At 43.2% G+C, this 22,166-nt stretch overlaps 1 protein-coding gene across 1 annotated transcript in view; it reads right to left on the bottom strand.

Moving 5' to 3' along the window:
• PRG4 (proteoglycan 4) overlaps positions 1–22,166 on the bottom strand; it is a 486,064-nt gene that overhangs the window by 449,504 nt on the left and 14,394 nt on the right. The gene's annotated exons all lie outside the window — the stretch shown is intronic.

The following is a 22,166-nucleotide window of genomic DNA, read 5'->3' as shown; positions in this document are numbered from 1 at the left end:
AAAAACAAGCTTAATTTTTAGGTTGAGTGTGCAGGCAGCGTGCATGCACTGCTGTCTCTTGGCAACTGATTGTATCTAAAAAATGGTCTTTCAACCCACCCATTTACCATTCATTGGCATCATTATCACTCTTCTTTGCTGCCTTCTAATTCAGTAGCATGTACGAGATATCACTTCTTTTTCTTTCTGGGCGCATGGATCAAGTACAGATTGATTTCTCTTAATTAGTCTACGTTCACTTTTCAGACTGTGATTGAGGTACCATATTCTTTTTTTTTTAGCAATTTTTATATAGCGCAAACTCGAACCGAATCAAGGTTATTGGAGCGCTTTACAAGAGCTCCAGATACATTACACATGGTCACATACATTTTGCTGGTTGACCTTTGGTAGTGAACATGGTTTGGGCAGTGGTCCAACAATGTAGAATTCAATCTCAAAGTGAGATTTCTGGGAGTCAGTAACAAGGGCAGCCCAGAGAGCGACTTTGGAGGTAGCTGGGTGCTTGTGCTGCACTCACTGGCTGGTGTGTCAGTTGGGGGCTTGTGCTTGTGTGTGGTGCCCCTCTCTCAAAGCATTGGCCCCTAAAGCATATCCCTACATTCATACAACACAGCAAGCAGCAACAGTGTTGGAGACGGCGGGGTTGTAGCTGTAGCAGAGAGGCAGTTGAAGGCTGGACACAGAGAGGTCACACTGATCCCTGAGCCTTCCCACAGCTGTATGGTACATCACCAGCTGCCCACTGGAGTCTGCCTTCCCCAAGTACTAGGGACCATTTGTATGATCAGGACACAATCTTCAATGAATAATCATAGCCCTGTAAGTACCGAGTGCAGCTTTCCTATCCATTGTATGAGTAAATGTTCACCTCTAACCAGCAGGTAACATGGCACCCCGGATTGTAAGCTCCCGCTGAGCAAGCTTTGCATAGTCACAGATGTGGAATCACCAGGATGACACCCAGCTCTCTCTGGTTGAGAGATGAAGGGAAGAAACGATAAGTGGGACGTAGGACTCCAGGGCAGCACTGATATGCTGAAATTCACTGTAGAAATTGGCACACCATGCATTCAAAATGGCAGTGGGCTCCCTCTGGGGTAGCCCATAGCTGGCAGAGGGAAGTGGCCAGCAAGAGAATGTTCCATAGGCTTCGCCTTAGTGGGGACGTGGTGTCCTCTGGCTGCACTCCTGCCCCGGGACCGCCATACCTACACAGAACACAGAGAGAGGGGATGCATGCTGCTCGGCTCTGTCCGGGCACAGGATCCTGACTGCGGTTGGGACAGTGGGGGAGGTGCCCTGCCCCCCCCCCCTCCTCTCTCTGCCTCTGTCCTGTCAGCAGGAAAGCACTTTGGCCTGACAAGTGCTTCAGGTGAAAATCCAGCAGAACTATGTTCAGCTTGTGTCCAGCTGCAAGGGAATGAGCCGCATGCAGCTCCATATCTGGTAAGATTGTTACCAGCTTCATGCAGGCTTCGGGGATATTGAAAGTATTGATGATACAATTTAGGACAACTGGTCACCGGGCTAATTCCACAAATAAATGGATCATTATGCATATATCCACTGCCCTGCTATTCAGTGAATAGAACTGTTTTGTGTGCCCCCTCCCATTGTCCATCAAGGTGTATATATATTCCAGGACACACAAACAATCTGATTTTGAGAGGCATATAAATTCCTTCAGAATGATTGGGGGAGGAATACTTATGAGGATAAGATGTAGAGTCCATCTCGTCCCAAAACTGTGCCTCTAGTGAAGGAACTATCCTTTTTCAGGCATCCATCCATTGTGCAGAGGTAGCCATTGCTCATTTTCAACCTAGTACTATACATACATAACCCACACTTTGCTCCATTGTTTTGGTTCTCCCTTCACACCCTGCCTCTGCCACTCACGTTTTCCATAACAAATGTCCAGGAGATAGACTACTCATCAACTTACATTCTCAGAGGCTGTCTGGGGCTGAATAGTGTGTCTTTGCTTCCTTTTATTTCTAAGGACTACCACTGCCTTCTTGGTGAACTCCCCTCCCGCATCGGCACCCCTAACACCTCCCCACTACCTTACAAAAATGTCTACCAAGTGGGTAAAAGCTGGAGCCAACTATTACAACATTATTTACTCATCCAGCCATTCTAAAGTCTCTGAAAATAAGTTCAAAAACAACACCCTTGAACAATTTCCTTACACCCTTTTCATTGATGACTAACACAGCAGCCAGTACAGGAGGCTCAAAAGTGATCTCATTTTCTTCACCCACAACATCTCATCCTGTATTGCCAGCTTCCACAACTCAAAGTAATAACCTTCTCCAGAATTCCACACAGCTGCCAGCTAAAAGCCTCCCCTTCAGCTTACTTCAATGGATCACTTTCTATCTCCTTATACAACAACGGTATGGTCATGATTCAAGCCAAAGACACATTCCTCTTTCTATTTGACCACCTGCTCACTCCCACAGACACTCAGTCCCCTTCTGACTTGCCAACAGAGTTCACTCTCACTACACACTCCCCATTCCCAATCCGCCTGGGTACCTGGAGGCGAATTTCCCAGGGTAGTGGCACGCAAGCTTGGGTGCATGGGTGTATGCGGGTCAGAGATGTGATCAATGAGAAAGAATGTCCAAGAGGATAGATGGAGAATGAAGATAGGTCTTCTTGATTTGAGAAAAGGGGAGAGGAGAGGTAGAGGTTAGCATCTTTTCAGGTAAACAAAGCTTGTGTTTATGAATGTGATAACTGACTGGTTTATATGTTCCAATAGTGGTACTAGTGAATAGTTAATCTCTAACCATGTACCTCTTAATTGCAGGTCTCCCTACCTGCAGTACCCTTCCTAATACCCATCCCCTCATCTGGCCACTCTGACCCTCAGCATCTTTAGGGTACTGCACCTGAGGAACTAAAACTTTACACCCCCTTATCACCTTACCTCCACTCCTCCCCACTCTGCCATTCAAGAAAAACTCTCCTCAGAACCTGCCCCCCTACTGAGCATCATAACATTCCCCTCACAGCTATGCACGCCCTCAAAAAAAATGGAAGGCCACCTCAGCTTGCAGTCTCCCAGCTTGAAGTCACCATCTCCCACTTAAGCTCTAAATTGTCCACTCTATTTGACTTCTCACTCCCCTTGGCGAGAGCACAATACACCAAATGCTAAATGCCGAGGATTACTCTTCTCTGATACCTCAAAAGAGCAGAGCACAATCTCTCCCAAACTGTAATTACTAATTTATTTGATATCTATAATGCCTCTACCTCCCCCACATCTCCTCTCCAGTGAGCAAAAACCAATGCAGTATACCTACCATCTCTCAGGCCCAAACCAAAGCAAGCCACTTATAATCCAGTAACCGACTTATATTCCTATCATCACTAAAAGCCCTGACACATCCTACCCCAAAACAGTCACCTCAGAGTTGTGTTGCATGCTTCACAACTGTAGATCTGCAACAAAACACAAGCTAGGAATCTCAGATACCATCTCTCACTACAACGTTGAACTACTAATCTTCTATGAGACCTAATTCAATGACACTTCTCACACCATTCTCGATCTTCTTCTCCCCTTAACTATTCTATTATCAGGATTGATAGGCTAGGTAGAATCGGGGGAGGTGTCACTGCCATTTTCAGAAAGTACCTTCAATGCAGGGAACTATCCAGTAGCTCTTTCTCTACACTTGAATGCCTTACTCAAGAACTTTGGGGCATATTATCAATGGGGTTTATCTCCGCTTTTTTGGCTTTAAAAGCCAAGAAAGCAGAGATAAAATGATCTCCCTATTACCTAGCTGTTGCTAACACCAGTTAGCGACAGCTAGTAGGAGATAGCGACCATCTTGGTCCCCACTTTGCATGTCAGTGATATTTATCACTAATGACATGCAAAGTGGGCGTGCCAAGATGTTAGCGACTGGAAACAGTCGCTAACATTGCTATCTCCTATTACCAACTTTTGGAGATATTCGCGCTAAGCGCGAATATCTCCAAAAGCTAACACCTGCCCTGAGCAGTTCTTAGCCATGTTATCCAATGGGAGGTGGATAACATGGCTAAGAGCATTAGCTCGGTAATGCATGAATATCGCTGACTTTTCAGCGATATTCATGCATTGCGGCCGATTTTTATCGCATTTGCGATAAACCTTGGTAATACCAAGGTTTATTTGCGATAAAAATCACCGCAGCTTAGCGGTAAATTTTTGTCTCTAACCAAGCAATAGCGATAATTATCGCTATTGCTTGGTAATATGCCCCCAGGGCTAATGCCATTTACCACACACCAGGTGGCAGCTCTACCTTCACTGAGGAATTCATTGACTAAGCAAGTGACCTATCTTCTCAACGTGATAAACTGATCTTTCTAGCTTGCTACCTTTCTCTCTGTAAATAATCTTTTACATGACAACTGTAAACCATCACACTCCTGGGGCTCCACACTTGACCGTAGTATTTCCAAAGATACCAGCTCACAGTAGATGAATCTATACCAGTAGACTGGTCTGACTACGACCTCATCCCTTACTCACTTTACCTCTCTCATGTTGGAATAATGGGCCAACCAAAAAGAACAACTATCTGGTTTCTCAATATTTAAGAACATCAACCTCAAAACTCTCAGCAACACTGCTAAAAAGGTACTTTCAGTCATCACCTCCAACTCTGACGTCAATGACTTGCCTACTCACTGTCATCTGTCTTGATAGACAAGGTAGATCCAAAATAAAGCAAGAAGAAAAGGCCCACACCCTCTGCCTCATGGTTTAATAAGACCCTCTATGACAACAGGAAAGATCTTAGAATTCTGAAGTAGAAAAGGAGACAGTCAATAATCTCTCATACCTCTGATATGCAAGATCGCTCTATTGCAAACATATCATTAGCGAAAAATGAAATCACTTTAGAACCCTCCTTGACTCTATCAAGAACTGACCAAAGAAACTCTTTGACCTAATCAAAACGACCAACAGAACTACGATTGCGCGGGGCAAGATGGCCGCTGATGGACTGTAGTGAGTAGTCGCATCTCACTCCTCCTCCCTTCCATTGCCTTGATGGTCTGACACTGCCTCCCTATCCGGTGATGAGATCAGGTCCCAGGGGGCTCAAAAGCGGCAGCCCCAGCAGCTCGGACGTCCTACCTTGGCGGCAGTATACCGACGAGTATATCAAAGCAGCTTTCATCTGAGCTCGTAGAAGAATTGCGGCTCTCATCGCGCTGGCCTACAAAGGAGCTCTTAGTATGCTGCCACGTGCAATTAAAGCAAATGATGCCAAAGATCTGGCACAGAAAGACCTCACTGGAAAAGATATGATTGAGTCTAAGATGGTAACCGGCTCTGTTGCCCAGCGGGGTAGCACAACTAGTATCACTAAAAAGACCCTGGGGAAGAAAACGGGTGAGACGCGGGCAAGCAATGATGTTGTGCCTACCCCTGGCGCCCCCCATGAAAATGCCCCCGCTCGTTCCACACAAAATAAAATAAAGACAAAGGCGAATTTGATGCGGCAGCCCACAGTGGCAGAGAGTTTTGCTACCAAATCTGCGGAGATTGCTGAGGCTGCAGTCGGTAGCGCGAGGAGTGGCGAGAAGGAGCGCATCCTGCAGAACGTCCTTGAAGACGCTGGCGCGCCGGTTACTAGGCAACCAGAGCAGGCGCCGGCGACGGAACAGAAGCCGGTGCAAGGGCTGGAGAGCGGATCGGAGGATTCTGCAGAGACTACTACCCCATTCGAGAGCTTGCCACAAGGAGCACCTGGATCCAGCGATGACATTGCACTGGGAACTCCACAGTGAGTAAAAAGGCTGCTGGGGACAGAATCTCTGCTCAGGGCGGAGGCGGAGGCCGCGTTGGAATCAGTCTGGGCATCCCGAATGTAAATCGCGATTCCCCCACAGGCAGAATCCAGGGGGGACCAATGGGCTCTGAATGGGCAGATGGGGGACAAGGTGGAGGTGGCGTATTGAGCACTTGGGGGAGTGACCCGGCTTTGGCGGCCCTACAACGAGAAGCAAATCTAGCCAGACAGTGTGAGAATGGGGCCGGTGGCGGGGCGGCTTCACAGACCGCTTCTGCTCGGTCAATGAAGATTCAGAATCATTGGGCAAGGATGAGGGAAGCACAGGAGCGACCACTGACTCAGGGAGCAGCTCCACGGCTCCAAAATGTACACAAAAAAAACGCAGGTCCAGGAGGAAACTCAACCCCTCAGCCAGCCCCTCAGACCCCTCCAAAAAACTATTGTGGGACTACTCAGCAACCTCGCAGACCTACCAAGACATGGACGGTATCCCGCCCCTACCCGGGGGACAGGCCTCACCCCATTTCTCACCCCAACCAGTCTCATTGGACTTGTTATTCAGTACCCTCAAATCCATGCAAAGTGAGGCTAGGGTTGAAAGCCGAAGGGCAAGGCAGGGGGCCAAAAAAATACAGAACACCCTAAGAAAGATGAATAAACTCTATGACGAGGTCGTGGAAAGGGTCACTCAAGTAGAAGAAAGGACGGGGAAGCTGGAGGACGATTTCAATAGCTTCCATACCTTTAAACAAGAACAGCAGAAAGTGGCGGAGGATGTGCAGTGGAAGATGAAAGACTATGAAAACCGTCAACGTCGCAATAACATTAGACTATTGGGTGTGGCGGAAGGGCTAGAAGGACAAGATGTCAGGATGTTTGTTGTGAACTTATTGAAAGGGGCCTTTCCGGAGCTATCTTCTTGGCAGTGGGAGGTCGAAATCCAGAGGGCACATCGCTTCCCTCTCACAATCAAGAGAGGGCAGAGCGGGTCCCGAGAAGGTAGGCCTAGAGCTATTCTCATATTTGTAGGCAACTTTTTGTTGAGACAATTAATCTTAGAGAAAGCAAAACCGGAGGCTAAGCGATCTTTTAATAATGTTACTTTTTTTGCTAGGCCCGATTTTTGCCATGTTACTGTGGAGCGTAGGTGGAGATTGAGGCAGCTAATCGCCCCCCTACAGGCCCTTGGTTCAGAAGCCTATTTGTTGTACCCAGCTAAGCTGAAAGTGATTACCAAAGGTCAGTCGAAAATGTTTTTTTTCCGAAATTAAGGGAAAGGAATACATGGTGGAGGTGTTGGGATACAGGGAAGGAGGACAATGAGAATAACGGCATTTCTTAGACTTGGTTGTAGCGTCTCATCGTAAAGGACACAGGGCTTGCAACGTTAGACTTCAGGGGGTGGATAGCATTCTCTTTGTTTTTTTTTCTTTTATCTTTAGGGAGGGAGGAGGAGGCGAAAGCTACATCCTTTAGCGACCACACATAGGTCATGGCTGACCTATTTGCCTGTGGGGGGGGAGGCACAGGGGAGGAAGGGGACAGGGGAGAGGGGGCAAGGGGGTAGGGGGCACGCACAGCACTTACAGCACAGCACTTTCTTGTTTTGCTTAAATGAAAAATTGGTAAAGAAGCTAGAACAACCGTTTGACACATTTTAATGTCTTGCCGAATGGCCTCAATTAATGTGTGCGGGTTGAATGATGTCCCAAAAAGGCTGCGGGCGACTGCTCTTTTGAAAACAATGACATTGGATTTTGTGTGTTTACAAGAAACACATGTTGAGGGAGGGAAGGGATTCCTCCTGGAGCAACTAGGATTTACTTTATTAGCTCACACAAATCAAGGATCTAAAACAAGAGGGGTGGCTATACTGGGCAAAGGGAGGGATTGTTTAGTGACTAGAAAGGTTGAGGATCAGTGGGGAAGGTGGGTTATAGTGGAATTAGTATTCAGGGGGGAGAAGTTTACTCTGGTCTCGAAATATGGCTCCACAGAGGACGACCCGGATATATCTGAATACCTGGACACTGGACTAGCCAGTTGGCTTGAATCGATTATATGCTGTGGCGATTTTAACATGAATAACCCCTCAGACTATGAGATCCAAATAGGGCGAGGGTACACTGGGTGGAAGAAGAGATCATTTTGTGCTCTAACAGCTATGGCACAACATAACGCATTGGTGGACCTCTGAGCCAAACTGCATCCGCAGCTGGATGGTAGCACTTTCTTCTTAGCTCCACACAAAATCCTTGTAAGGTTAGACTATTTTCTAATCTCTAACGCTTTATTATCCAGATTCCAAATTGAGAGGCTCCCCCGAATAATTTCGGACCACAATCCCTTGATTTTATCTATTAACTTAGAGGGGGTAGCTGTTAAGCAAAAAACCTGGTCATTCGAGAGAGCCCTCCTGAAAGATAGTGGTTATATCAGGTATATGAGTAACTGGATAAAGAAATTTTGGATTATTAACAGGGGGAGCACATCCTCAGGTAATGCCTGGGATGCATTCAAGCCACGAGCTTGTGGGGAGACACTTAGCTATTCAATTCATAGGCAGAAATCCGAGAGGATGAGAGTGGAGGTATTGGTGAGAAAGGTAGCTAAGGATGAGGAAGATCTGAATTTATTAATCCAGCAGGGTATGCCCTTGGAGCAGCACCTTTTAAGAATGATCTCGTTAAAAGCTGAAGCAGTAGAAGGCATTGCTAACAAAACAGCAGCTAACTATTTAGCCAAGAAGGAACAATCCTTCAAATTGAGTGAGAGGGTTGGGCATATCCTGGCAATCCACACCCGGCAGCAAGCTGCAGCAGGAGATATTAAGGGCATCCTGGATAGGCAAGGAAACATGGTATCCGATCCCGAGGGTGTTCGAGTCGAGAGGTGTTTAGACAGTTTTACACAGATCTTTATGGTATAGAAGAGGGTGGAGGAATTATAGGCATAAAGGACTCTCTTAATTACAATCCAGCCCCGGAGCTGCCTGAGGAGGAAAAGGCAACTCTAGAATCCCCAATTAATCTGGTGGAGGTAGCCTCAGCACTAGCGGATCTCCCCTGAGCTAAAGAGGTAGGCCCGGACCAGATTCCGGTTGAGTTATATGAAGTATTCCAGGAAGTCCTCATCACAAAGTTATTAAATACGGTTATACAGGCCCAGCAGGGGCACTCAATTCCAAGCTCATGGGGAGGGGCTGAAGTTAGAGTTATTCTTAAAAAAGGTAAGGTATCCACAGCTTCGGGGTCTTACAGGCCTATTACCTTAATGAACTCGGATGCAAAGATTTACTCCGAAATTTTTGCCAAAACACTTGCTAGAGTGATCGAGGGCATGGTTAGTTCAATGCAGCACGGGTTCATTCCAGGCAAGGGCACCACTCAGCATATTCCGCAGGTTATAACCTTGTTTGATGCCACCGAGGTCCCAGGAGACCATATGGCAGCCTTATTTTTGGACGCAGAAAAGACGTTTGACAGGGTCTCCTGGGATTTCCTCTGGGAGGTACTCAGATGGTATGGCCTAGGCGAAGGCTTTATCTGAGTTCGCGCTCTATATGGATCCCTTTCTGCGTAAATTAGAAGGCAACCCAAATATTCCCACTGTAAGCATAAATGGTATGCAATTTAAAACGCTAGCCTACGCGGACTATGTGGCAATTGTTACTCCCAATCCCGACCTAGCCATTGAAGAAGTAGAGCTGGAGGCACAAAGATTTGGCGAGATTTCAGGTTATAGGCTTAATAGTAGTAAGACTCAGATAGTTTTCAATCCCTACGCTGTGTGTAATGACTCTCGGGTAGTCACTGCAGCAGTTTATTTGGGGGTGGAGATCGCAGCAGATCTATATACGCTAGTGGAACGGAATATGACACCCCTAATGTCTAAAGTTAGAGTGGATCTAGTGAGGTTGACCAAACCTCCACTTATCTCTGGTAGGGCGTATGAATATAATTAAAATGCTAATCCTTCCTACGTTTTTATATTTCTTTAGGGCAATACCCTTGTTATTTGAGGCTATTTGGTTTAACAAATTGGAGGCACTCTTGAATAAGTTTATCTGGGCGCACGGAAAAACCAGGAGGGCGTATAGGTTTATCACTTTACCTAGGGATAGAGGAGGGTGGGGGGCCCCTGATTTTAGACTCTATTACTGGGCGGCAGCATTTCAGTATATGCTGGGCCTGGCGGGGGGATAGACACTAAAATAACATTGACTTCTACCAAAGTTTATGCAAACATTCTTGGCACGGACACAGAGAACTCCTTTCTTAACTGTACTGACTACTCCTACTTCAAAAGGACAAGGTTCAAGACTGTTCGGGCTGCACATAATATCTGGACTGCCTTTCTAAAGAAATTCGGCCTGGGGAGATTCAATAGATATACTCGGCTTCCTAAAAATAGAACTCTACCCCGACTGATATTTGCTGATGCAACTATGGCAGATTGGGCAAGTAAGGGGATTGTAAAGATAGGAGACCTGCTGGGACCGGACGGGGTTATACTTCAATTCTCAAGCTTAGAGGGTACATTTCAGATAAATAGGAGGAGCTTCTTTAAATACCTCCAGATACGGAGTTTTTTAAGCAATAGGAAGGGAGGGGCTTTGGGGTTTACTATAAACAACATCTTGGACGTCATAGAAAGGGGGGGAGTGCTCAATCTGTAGCTTTTATGCAGCTCTGGCAGTGACTAAGCAAGATGATTTGGGTAAGCATGGAGACAAGTGGGCAAATAAACTTGATATCGATGCAGGTTACTTCCAAGATTCTCTAGAGCTAGGGTGCTCAGTATTATGCTCCGCTTCTCTACAAGCTCAGCACTACAAGACATTATACTCTCTCTATTATACTCCGGCACGGATAGCACAGTGGGGAGGAACTTCCGGGACAACTTGCCCACGATGCAATGTTCCAGAGGAAGATAGTATACATATATTTGCTACCTGCCCTCAACTCCACACACTGATTAAGGACATGGAACGCTTTTTGGTCCGATCACTTGGGCTTAACACCACCCTTACACCACCTCTGATAATACTCGGCTTTAGCTTAGATTTGGATAGTTTGCAACAGGAATTTTTGTTTGTGGCCATGGCAGTTCTGAGACTTGAGATAGCTAGAACTTGGTTGGACAAAATACCTCCGACAATGCAACAGTGGCTGGCTACTCTCCTGGCTGTTTACAACTTAGAAAAGTAATATATGCTAGAAGGGGTAGGAGGGCAAGGGAGTTAGGGAAGAAAATCTGGGAACCAATACGGGCTTGGAAGAAGGGTATGGCTGGGAGTTGAATTCATAGACTAGCAGAATGGGCTCCCTTAGCTGCTTTGCGCTTCTGGTCGCGATTTGTGCTATTTATAAGAACCCGCAACAAGTAGTTCCATGTCTAGGAGGTGTTTGCTTTATTATGTGTTTATGTTTATTGTTACATATTCGTGCTTAGTTTAACTTTGTGCTGTGAATTTCTAATTTTGCTGATTTTCTTTTTTCTTCTGTAATGTGCTGTGCGTACGTGCAAAAAATCAATAAAAATATATTTTAAAAAAAAATCAAAACGACCAGCAACCCCTCATATCTTCAACAACCAAATTTGAAAACTCGTCCAAGAAAGCAGAAGAATTTGTACAATTCTTTGATACAATAGATAAATCACTCCTTGATCATGATAGACATCCAACCTCACATGAGGTAAACAAATCCAAAGACTTCTGGCACAGTTTTGACATTATCAGAGAGGTTACCTTCCGGCGTGGCTTACGCGCCGGAGTGTGATGGCGGCTTCTCCGTGAGCTCCGTAGAGCTACGGGACTTCAACTGCAGTATGGACCTCAACCTGCACCCCTAGGAACCCGGTTTGCTGAAATTCTGCCAGCGGATGATGGCCTGCACCTGGGAAACGCTTTAGTTACTGGTTTTCTTAGTGTTTGGGATTCCCGGTAATTCTTTTCAGTTGCCGGACGCGGGCGGCCATCATTTTGTGCCGCTGAGCCCGTGTCTGCATTCACTCCTCCGCACTACCGTCTGCTGACGTGATGCTTCCTCAGCCAGTGCTTTTATCGCGTTGCCATCATTCTTTTAATCATCTTCAAGGTATGGCTTAAATCGCGATATTTCTTACTCACAATTATGTTTTTTGTCAGAAGCTCCTCTTTTTACGCTCTTCTGTGATGAGCTGCCGCCATTTTAGATTTAGATTTTGGTGCGCATTTTCATCCCTGCTGACCTGGTCTTCATTAATGGCGGAATCTCACTGTTCCTGAATGACTTTCCTTCAATACAACACTTTTTTCAGTCTGAGAACTTTTTTCTATTGACTCATAGTGTTTTATCAGTGAATTTCTCTTGTTTCTCGACGCGGGCGGCCGCCATTTTGTGCCGCTGAGCCCGTGTCTTCACTCACTTCACTTCATCACCTCAACTAATTATTTTATCGTGTTGCCATCGCACTTCCTGCATTTTTTACGGTTTGGCATAAACTGTGATATTTTTCTGCATAAGTATTTTTGTGGAGTTCCTGTCTCTTCTTAGTCATCGATTATCCACTGTACATTGGTGACCTTCTTACGCTACCACTATGGCGCAAGACGCAAGTACTATAAAGGCTTTTCAAACCGGAGCAAAACCTAAGCGGCCAAAAAAGGACCCACCTTCCCCCATTCACACCTCTTCAAATCCTGTTCTGGATTCAATTTTAGAAGAGGTAAGGGGCCTCCAACCTTTTATGTCTGGTACTAATGAAAATCTTAAGCAAATCGAAGACAAATGGGTCATTATGGAAGGCAAGGTTTTGAATCTGGAACAACGTGTTAGTGACATTAAGGATGTCTCCTCTGAAATACCTTTTTTGGAACAAGAGATTCACAAATTGAAGCTTCATACGGAAGACCTTGAAAATCGTAATCGTCGAAACAATGTACGTATTTATGGTATTCCGGAAAATGTTGAGGGGTCTCATGTGGTGTCATTCATACGGAAATATTTGCATGAACTTTTGGATCTTCAACCTGAGTCCCATCCTCTCAACATCCAGAGGGCTCATCGCCTGGGTCGTCTCAACTCCAATGCTTCCAAACCTCGTGGTATCATTATACTATTTCTTGAGTTTACAGAGTTGATGTCTGTCCTGAAGGCTGCCAGGCTCAAGTGTCGTCTCCTTTGGTCCGGTCATAATATTTTTATCTCCCAAGACCTTTCCAATGCAACAAATGCCTGACGCAAGGAATTTTTGAATCTTCGCCCTCAAATGAGACAGTTGGATATCCAACATGGTATCCTACATCCCTGTTTTTGCAAAATTACACACAGTGGCTGTACCCATTCGTTTGATGATCCTCAGAAGCTTCACGCTTACCTGCAGAGTGTTTACTCTCCGAACATGGACACTGCTTCTTGAACTCTTTTTTTCTCTTGACTGAAAATGTTATCTTATCTGTTGTCAATCTGGTTCCTTTCTGTCTTTCCTATTACATGATTCTTTTCTTGAGGGTCTATCTTCTTATTCTGTTTTTCTCTCTCTTTATTTGTTTTTCTGATGCTTGTTGAAGTCCGTGTCCTCTTTGGCGTCGCTTCTCTTCGGCTGACTTGGTTTTCCCTTTCCTCTCAGACCTGGCTCTTTTGCCTTGATCTGTCTACTTATTTTTCCCTCTTTCTCTCCTTCTGTTTTTTCCTTTTCCTCTCTTGCTTCTTCTTCTTCTGTTTTCCCTCCCTCTTATGTGTTCCTTTCTGCTTTTTTATTCCTGAACATTCTCTTTTTTTGTTTCAATTTCTCTTGTTGTTATTTTTCTTGGTCTTGGACTTATTTTATTCTAACCATGTAAGTGTTTTGGGTGTTTTGTTCATGTATAAACTATTCATTTGCTTTGTCCTTTTTTGTAGTTGTCGCCCTGCAGTGTGTCTCATCCACATGTCACCCATCATCCCCATCTTCCATCATGTGTAATTTTGTCACGTGGAATGTTCGAGGTCTTGGACACCCTGTCAAGCGTCAAAAGGTATTGTCTCATTTATCCAAGCTTAATTCACAAGTTGTTTTTCTTCAAGAAACCCATTGTACGGATGTTGAATCGGGTACGTTGCGGAGGCAATGGGTGGGTCAAGTTGTGTTTTGTCCTGCTACCAACAAAAAAGGGGGTGTTGCTATTTTGTTTCACAAAGCGTTATCAGTTCAAATACGTTCTTCTCAAAATGATGATGATGGTCGTTGGGCAATGGCTAAGGTTGTGATTCAGAATAAGACAATGGTCCTATTAAACATTTATGGTCCTACCAAACCTCATCTCAAATTTTGGAATGCTATGAAAATTCTTATTTCCTCAATTGACTGCCCAAACATTGTAATTGCGGGTGACTTCAACCAATGGTTAGACCCTTTTTCTGATAGACTCTCCACAAGTAAATTTCAACCCGACAAATCCCATAAATGTTTCCAATCAGCCATTGCTTCTCGTCCATTATATGATGTGTGGAAAACGTGTAATCCTGATTCTCTTGAATACTCTTTCTTCTCGAATGTCCACCATACCCGCTCTAGGATTGACTACATTTTGGCCAGTAAATCTTTACTCCCCTCAATCCAAAAATCTGAAATTGGGTCCATTTTTATTTCTGACCATGCACCTGTTTATGCTGTACTTGACCTTTCCCTCTCCTCCTCTAAATTTAGTCATAGGAAATTCAATACATTCCTTTTATCTGATACTGTTTTTGTAAAGGAACTTACTGGGTTTATTCATGAATTTTTTACATTCAACGATCCGTTGGACACCTCTATCCCTAATAATTGGGATGCTTTTAAAGCTGCTTTGCAGGCCTTCACTATATCCTACGTCGCTAAAAAAAAGAAACTAAAGAGGAATAAATATATTGACCAACTCCAGAACATTAAACGGCTTGAACACTCCTATTTTTCATCTAAGTCCACTACTGCCCTTCAAGACCTAATATTGGCGAAAACCGAGCTTAATAAAATTGCCACTATTGAAGCATGCAATACTTTGCTTAAAGTAAAATCCAAATTTCATGGTGGTCAAAACAAGGCTGGTAAAATGTTGGCAAATTATCTAAAAATTAAATCTGAATGCAAGACTATTGGCTCTATTATTAATGAGTCTACCGAAACATTAGTCTCATCAGATGAAGACATGGCAGAGGTATTCCATAATTACTACCAATCTCTTTATACTGATGATACTCACCCCTCTGATCCAAACTTAACGTCTTTCTTTGATGGCCTCCCCACCACCGTCACTTCCTGATCACTTTGACCAATTAGAAAAAGATATTTATTTGCAGGAAGTTCTTCAGCTATAAATTCTTTGAAAAAATCGAAGGCACCTGGTCCTGACGGTTTGCCTGTAGAGTTCTACTCTACTTTTCCTTCAATTTTTGCGGCCAAATTGCTACAACTTTTTAATTCCTTTATTGCTGATGCTAAGGCCTCAGGGTCTTTTATGGATGCACTAATCATTATTATTCCCAAACCAGATAAAGACCACTCCCAATGTAAAAATTACCGTGCTATATCATTGATCAACTATGATTGTAACATTTTTGCCAAAATCCTTGCTTCCCGTCTTGAATCTATTATCCCTCATTTGATTAAAACGGATCAAGTTGGATTTGTGAAAGGCAGATTAGCCGTAGATGATGCTGGTATGTTTTCCAAAATCATCTCTCATAGCAAAAATTTTAAAGTCCCCCTTGCAGCTCTGTCTTTAGATGCTGAGAAAGCTTTTGACCGCATCAATTGGCAATTTATGTTTCATACCCTACATTGGTTTGGTTTTGGTCCCTCTTTTATTTCTTCGGTTAAACTCCTTTACACTTCACCCCGAGTCAATATTTTTGTTAACAATCAATTTTCTAGATTTTTCTCCCTGTCTAGAGGTACAAGGCAAGGTTTCCCTCTCTCTCCTTTATTGTTTATCCTCTGCCTTGAACCTTTTTGGGAACAGATTCGAACTAATCCTAAGATTGCTGGTTTTAAACTTACCTCTATTGAAACAAAATTATCAGCTTATGTAATGTAATGTAATGTAAGGTGTTTTGTAGCGCGCTCAATTACTACCGGAGTATCCTGGCGCGAATGACCGCTGGGGAACCCGTCCTGGCTTTCCCTGTGAGATGGTCCCATGCTGGGTATCTCCAAGGTGAAGCCAGGCATCCCCGGCGTCTGTGGGGGGCCGTTGTAGCGATGAGGCAAGCTTAATGCCCAGAGTTACCGAGTGTGATCACTGCCCAAAGTGGGCACCGAGGCGAGAATTATCAGTCCGCTGACCCTGGTCCTCGACCCTGCCGCGTCGGGAATCGAACCCTGGTCCCGGGCCGTTCTCAGCCTCCGGGTCTGCCGCCTCTAACCAGTGAGCCACACCTCGCTTATGCAGATGACATTTTGGTTTATATGGCTAACCCTGTTACGTCTCTCACTCCCTTTTTGGATGAAGTTCGATTATATTCCTCTGTATCGGGTTATAAACTTAACTTGACCAAAACTGAAGTTGTACCCCTTAATGCTATTTGTTATCAATACATGTTTAACTCTACTGATTTTGCTTGGTGTCCCTCTAAAAATAAATACCTTGACATTTGGTTTTCCTCATCCCTTGTTGACACCCTTAAATTTACTTTCGACTCCCTTATTAAGAAAATTCAATCCCTTCTCCATACTTGGTCTCCCTTGTACCTGTCCTGGTGGGGTAGACTTGATACTATCAAAATGATGATTACCCCCCATGTACTTTACACTGTCTCTATGCTCCCAATCAAAAATCGTAATTCGTATTTTACCCGCATAAATTCTATTTGTACTAAATTCTTGTGGAATGATAAACACCCTCGCATTGCCTTAAACAAACTCATCCGTCCAAAGACTGAGGGTGGCGTCCGTTTTCCTAACTTTAAATTATATCACTCTGCCTTTTTACTCAAACAATCCTTTTCTTTAGCTTATAATTTTTTAGATTCCCCTGTTCCCAGTTGGGTTGTTTTTGAACGCTCGTTATTAAAAGATTTTCCATTTCAACACACTGTTTTATGTCCAATTGCTCTTTCTTGGCTAAACACCCTGTCCTAAAATACGCCCAAACCCTGCTACACAATACCTTCCCTAAGGATCTTTCTCCTCTTCAATGTTTTTTTAGCATCTATTGTGTGGTATAATAAATACCTTAAATACAAGGGCAAATCGTTTTATTACAAATATTGGAAAGAAAAGGATATTCTGTTCGTTCATCAATTTCTATCCAATAATTCTATCATTCCCTTTCATGAATTGCAAACCACATATCAATTACCTGCTTCCTGTCTTCCTGTATATACCATCATTACCAATGCCAAACAACCTCACCTGTCTACTTTATCACCACCTGCTACCTTCCCCTCCTTCACTCTATCTACTTCTATATCCCTTATTTTCAACACACCAACCCAAAGCTGCCCTTCTTTATAAAATATTGTTATTAAATGTTACTGATCATTCTAAATCAACCATTGAGAATGCTTGGGAAACTGATTTGTCTGTTTCTTTCTCTATTGCTACTTGGGATCGTTTATGGTCCAAACTGTTAAAAGTTTCTATTGCTGCAGGTATTACTCAATCTTTGTTTTTTATTTACCATAGAGCTGTTGTTACGCCCGTTAGTATTCATATATTTTTTTCAACCTCTTCCCTACTTTTTGGTCATGTTCCAAAGAAACGGGCACGCTTAAATATCAATTATTTGACTGTCCCTCTGTTTTATCCTTTTGGGATTCTTTTTGGAATATTTGCATGACAATGTTTCTTTGTTTATCCTCTTTATCATTTTTGAATGTGTTTTTAGGCTCTTTATCAACTGATATAGATATCATACCATCTAAGGCTCGTTTACTTGATCTTTTTATTGCTCTTGCTTTTAAAGTCATTTTATCGTGTTGGAAAGATAACTCCAAACTTTCTGTACATACTTGGTGGAATTTCATTTGTGATGAACATAGGATTTCTATTGCTTCATCTTCCTCTGTTTCTCTAAAAATTAAATCTGATCTCCTTTGGCTCCCCTTTGCTACCTATCTCTTTTCCAAATCTCCCAGCTGATATTTTTGTTCTCTCCTTTTCTTGCAAGTATTCCCCTTATACATGACTTATATCCCCCTTTCTCTTCCTTTCTCTTCTTGTTCCCGTTCTCTTTCCCTTTCTTTCTTCTTTATCCCTCCTTATCTTTCCCTTCCTCTCTTCTCTTCCTTTTTTAGCCTTTATTTTACGTATATCATATGCCACATGATTTACTTCAATTTGTTAACTCACTTTTTTCTAAATGGCTTATGTACTGTTTTTGCAAACTTCTAATAAAAAATTCTTAAACAAAAAAAAAGAGAGGTTACCTTCCTCGAGAACATCTTGAAAGCCTATGAACCATTCTAAGGACCCAATCCCAAAAGACATTGCACTAGACCTCTACACTCTCATGCTCCATTTATGGACAATTCGGGTCAACCTCTTTCTCAGCCAAGAATCTTTTCCTGATGCCCTCAAAACTGGTTGGGTGACCCGACTACTAAGGTAACCCTACGCTGACGTGAATGACCTTTATAACTTCCACGCTATCACTAGCCTTCCGTTCTTCACCAAAATCACTGAAAGATGTGTAGCGGAGGAACTCACAAAACACGTCAAGGATAGGAAACTTCTAGATGAATTTTAATCTGGCTTCAGTCAAAGCTGCAGCACTGACACAGCACTGCTACAGGTTATCCATGATGCCCTTTGAGTCCTAGACTCAGGCAGCTTCTGCCTCCAGATCCTACTTGACCTTTCTACAGCCTTTGATACTGTAAGCCATCACACACCTTTTAACAAACCAAAACAAAAAATGGTAATGGAAGGCATAGTGCTCAGGTTGTGTGAATCTTGACTCATCAGGAGATCTCAAATGATCAAAATTGAAAAGTGTCTCTCAACTCCAAAGGCTGTGAATCAAGTTGTCCTTCCAGGCTCTATCCTTGCTCTGACCCTATTTAATCTTTATATTGAACCACTAGGAGACCTTTTAAAAGGGGCAATGATACATTATCACCTTTATGCAGATTATACTCAGCTCTACGTCTAGGTGTCTGCTGCACACTACATCTCACTTCTCGCCACCACTCTCAACTCCATTCATGAATGGATGATGTCTTACCACCTAAAACTGAAGCCCTCTGAACCCAAATTCCTTCTCATCTCTACTTCAAACTCTTGACCTCATCTTCAATCATGAATGGATAATCTGAAAATAAATTCTTAACAGTAAACCTAATATTGTTGACAGTGCCAAATCCCTAGGTGTCATCCTGGAGAAAAGACTTAAAACCAATTCCAAATCAATACCATGGCCAAGAATGCAAGCTTCCAACATTGCCTTCTCTGGGGGATCCTATGTTGCATTTGTGAGCAAGACCTGAAAACTCTTGTCAAATATTTAGTACTTTCCGGACTGGAATACTGTAGTTCTCTCCTTGCAGGCCTTCCCAAGACCCACTTATCTCCTTAAAAATCCATCTTCCACTCAGCTGCGCCTTTCATCTAAGGGGCCAAAAGAAAGGACCATGTCATACCTATGCTAACACTCTTCATTGGTTTCCTATTGAAGCTAGCACCATATAAAAGACTGCTTATATCATCCATAAAGCCATTCAGACTCCCACCCTTATTAAACAAACTCAAGATATCAGGTGGCTCTAGACCTTCACAAAATGCTGGAAATCTGCTGCTCAAAACTCCTGCCTTCAAAAGGGAAAGGGTTATGGTGCAATCTTTCTCAGGTAATGTGGCTAAAATTTGGAACTTGCTACCTCCAAACATTCACACCAGCTCCTCGTTCCAGCTCTTCAAAATGGACCTTAAAACTCTTCTCTTCCAAAGACATGTTTCAATGCTCACTACTCCCCAAGCTCCCCACCAGGCATATGCCCCTGCGTTTATTGGCATAACCCTGACTGTTACATGGCACTCTTGAGAGTTATAACGTCCTTTACGTTTTAACTTTGTAAATATGTAATATGTATTTGTGTAACCTTAATCACGTTATCTTTTCTAAATACATAATCTGTAATGAATAAGTAATTCGTAAATACGTAACTCTGGCCATGAGTAACCGTAGTAGCTATACATATTGTCACCTACTACCCTGTTACTCTGAATTAACTTTCTTCACTGTACTGTAAAGCACTCTGACACCTCTGGGTAATGTCCGCGCGATATACAAATGCATAAATAAATAAATAGATAAGAGCAAACAAATTCCGGTGGCATGGAGGGTGCAGGTTGTCCCCTCAAATCACTGCCAAGTGCCCATTGGACGGTCTAGTGCACAGCTGTCGCCAGCTCCTTTCCTCCTTCGCCAACGTATCCTCGACACTATAGTGCTCTTTGTTACCACAAGAGAGGCTGGTTGATAGTAAGCAGCAACTGTGACCAACGTCGTATCGCCTACGCGTCTCACGGTGATCTTTTGACGGGTCGCGCTTTTCCCTTCACTACTCCCTGCTGCTTGGCTAGAGGGGCCAGGCCATGAGGTGAAGGTCATGCAGAGGGCAACCTGGCCTCTTCTATACTTTGTTGCCGCATGCACTCTGAGGGATGGGCTCGACCTGAGCATATAAATAGAGGAGCGAGTGGTCGCTCGTATTTATCTTCCACATTTGCAGTAGACAACTTGCAACAACATTAATTCTGTCTTGAATTACTAGAGTTAAGAGAATACAAAGTGCCTTTTTGTGAGTCAGTCCTTCCTACATATTGCAGGAAACAGAAGAAAACTTGTGGAATGGATGGCTGGAAGAAGAGTGAATGGAAAGAAAGAGAATGGGAGCACAGAGCATGAGAGGATCTGTAAAGATGGAAAGAACACCTGGGAGCAAGAAAATGCAAATGTTGCCCTCAAAGGTGGACCCATAGTGAATGAGTAAACTGCAATGTAACAAAAGCTGTCTAAACTGCAAAATATATTTTTAAAATTTCTCTGGTTGAAAAATAATTTCCTGTCAGCGGCTTTTGAAGATTTTTTTAAGTTAGTCAATTTTAATAGAAAAAAATCTGCAACGCCAACATTTGAAGGTGAAAATAGTAATTGTGGAGAATAGAACCCACATTTTTTGGCAGGAAATTTCACCTGACCTTAAAGCTTTGCAAAGGTAACAAAGGGTGCAACTTTGTGACTTACAAAAGGCTCCCGAAATTCAAAACATTTCACAGTTTTTTACCATTGCAAAACTCTAAAGGTAGAATTGTGATTTGAAAAACTCTTGGATGTTTTTTTCTCCTATCGAAAAGTTCGGCAGTAGCCATATCTCCACTGTAAAAGTAAGAAAACCCACGACTGCTTCCAGCAAGATGATATTCTTTAAAGATGCATTTTATTTTTAGATGCCTTTGGTTTTTAAGACTTAAAAGCGTGATAAGAAATGCAACATAGTTGTTGGCGCCAATTAAAATAAAGTCATGAACTTTATTGAGAAAACTTATGAAAAACACAATTATTGATATATTCTTGCATAGACTGAAAACCATTAATATAAAAACCAAACATCAAGGTGGGGCTACAAAATAATCTAGTGCTTATACAATGATACATATTCCATATGATTAATAGCTACCCACCAATAAACCATTTAAGGTTTGAATGCCAGTAGAGAATTAGCTTAAAAAGGACTTACAAGTGGGTTGGGAAACTCATTTCCCCTTCAGGGTTAAAAGGAATATTGGAGATAATCAGAGACTGGTGACTAAAATGGGGTATTTGGTTAAACCCAGTGCTTAGTTTGTAACGGTGGTACCGGTTCTCAGCACAGGCACTTAATTGTAAACATGGCAGTCTGCCACATGGTGGCGCTGCTCATCTAATGTAGAGATGAGCAGAACAAAGGTTGTTTATTAATACATTATACATTAAAATGACTAATATCTGCCTTCCCAGCCATTTCTTTAGCTTTGGGGGCCTGAAATAATCGGACTGTCACACTTGCAGGTGAGAGAGGTGGTTAGTAATTGTTTTGGCAGCGATGACAGGAGTGATGGGTGGTGAAAGCTACAGAGGCTCCTGTTCAGGGCCCTGGCACTTATTATTTTAAGAATTAACACTGGCTAAACCACACCTCCTCCCATGAGAGGCTTCTGATATAGACCTAAGCACAGTAGTGAAGAATGGCTTTGGACATGATAAATACATCTAAAATACCCTAAGGGAAAAAATAAACGCACACATTTTCAGTGGAAGAGTATGCCCGATAGTAAAGGTCACAATATGAGATTTAATTGGAATAGTGCTGTTCAAGAGTAACTAATGGGCATAGTTTATCAGCCAAAAATGTAACAACCTCCAAG

This window comes from Lissotriton vulgaris, chromosome 1_1, assembly GCF_964263255.1.
Source record: "Lissotriton vulgaris chromosome 1_1, aLisVul1.2, whole genome shotgun sequence".
In the NCBI taxonomy this organism is placed as follows: Eukaryota; Metazoa; Chordata; class Amphibia; order Caudata; family Salamandridae; genus Lissotriton; species Lissotriton vulgaris.
The sequence above is the reverse complement of the archived record's forward strand: the minus strand, read 5'-3'. Positions and strand labels throughout refer to the sequence as shown.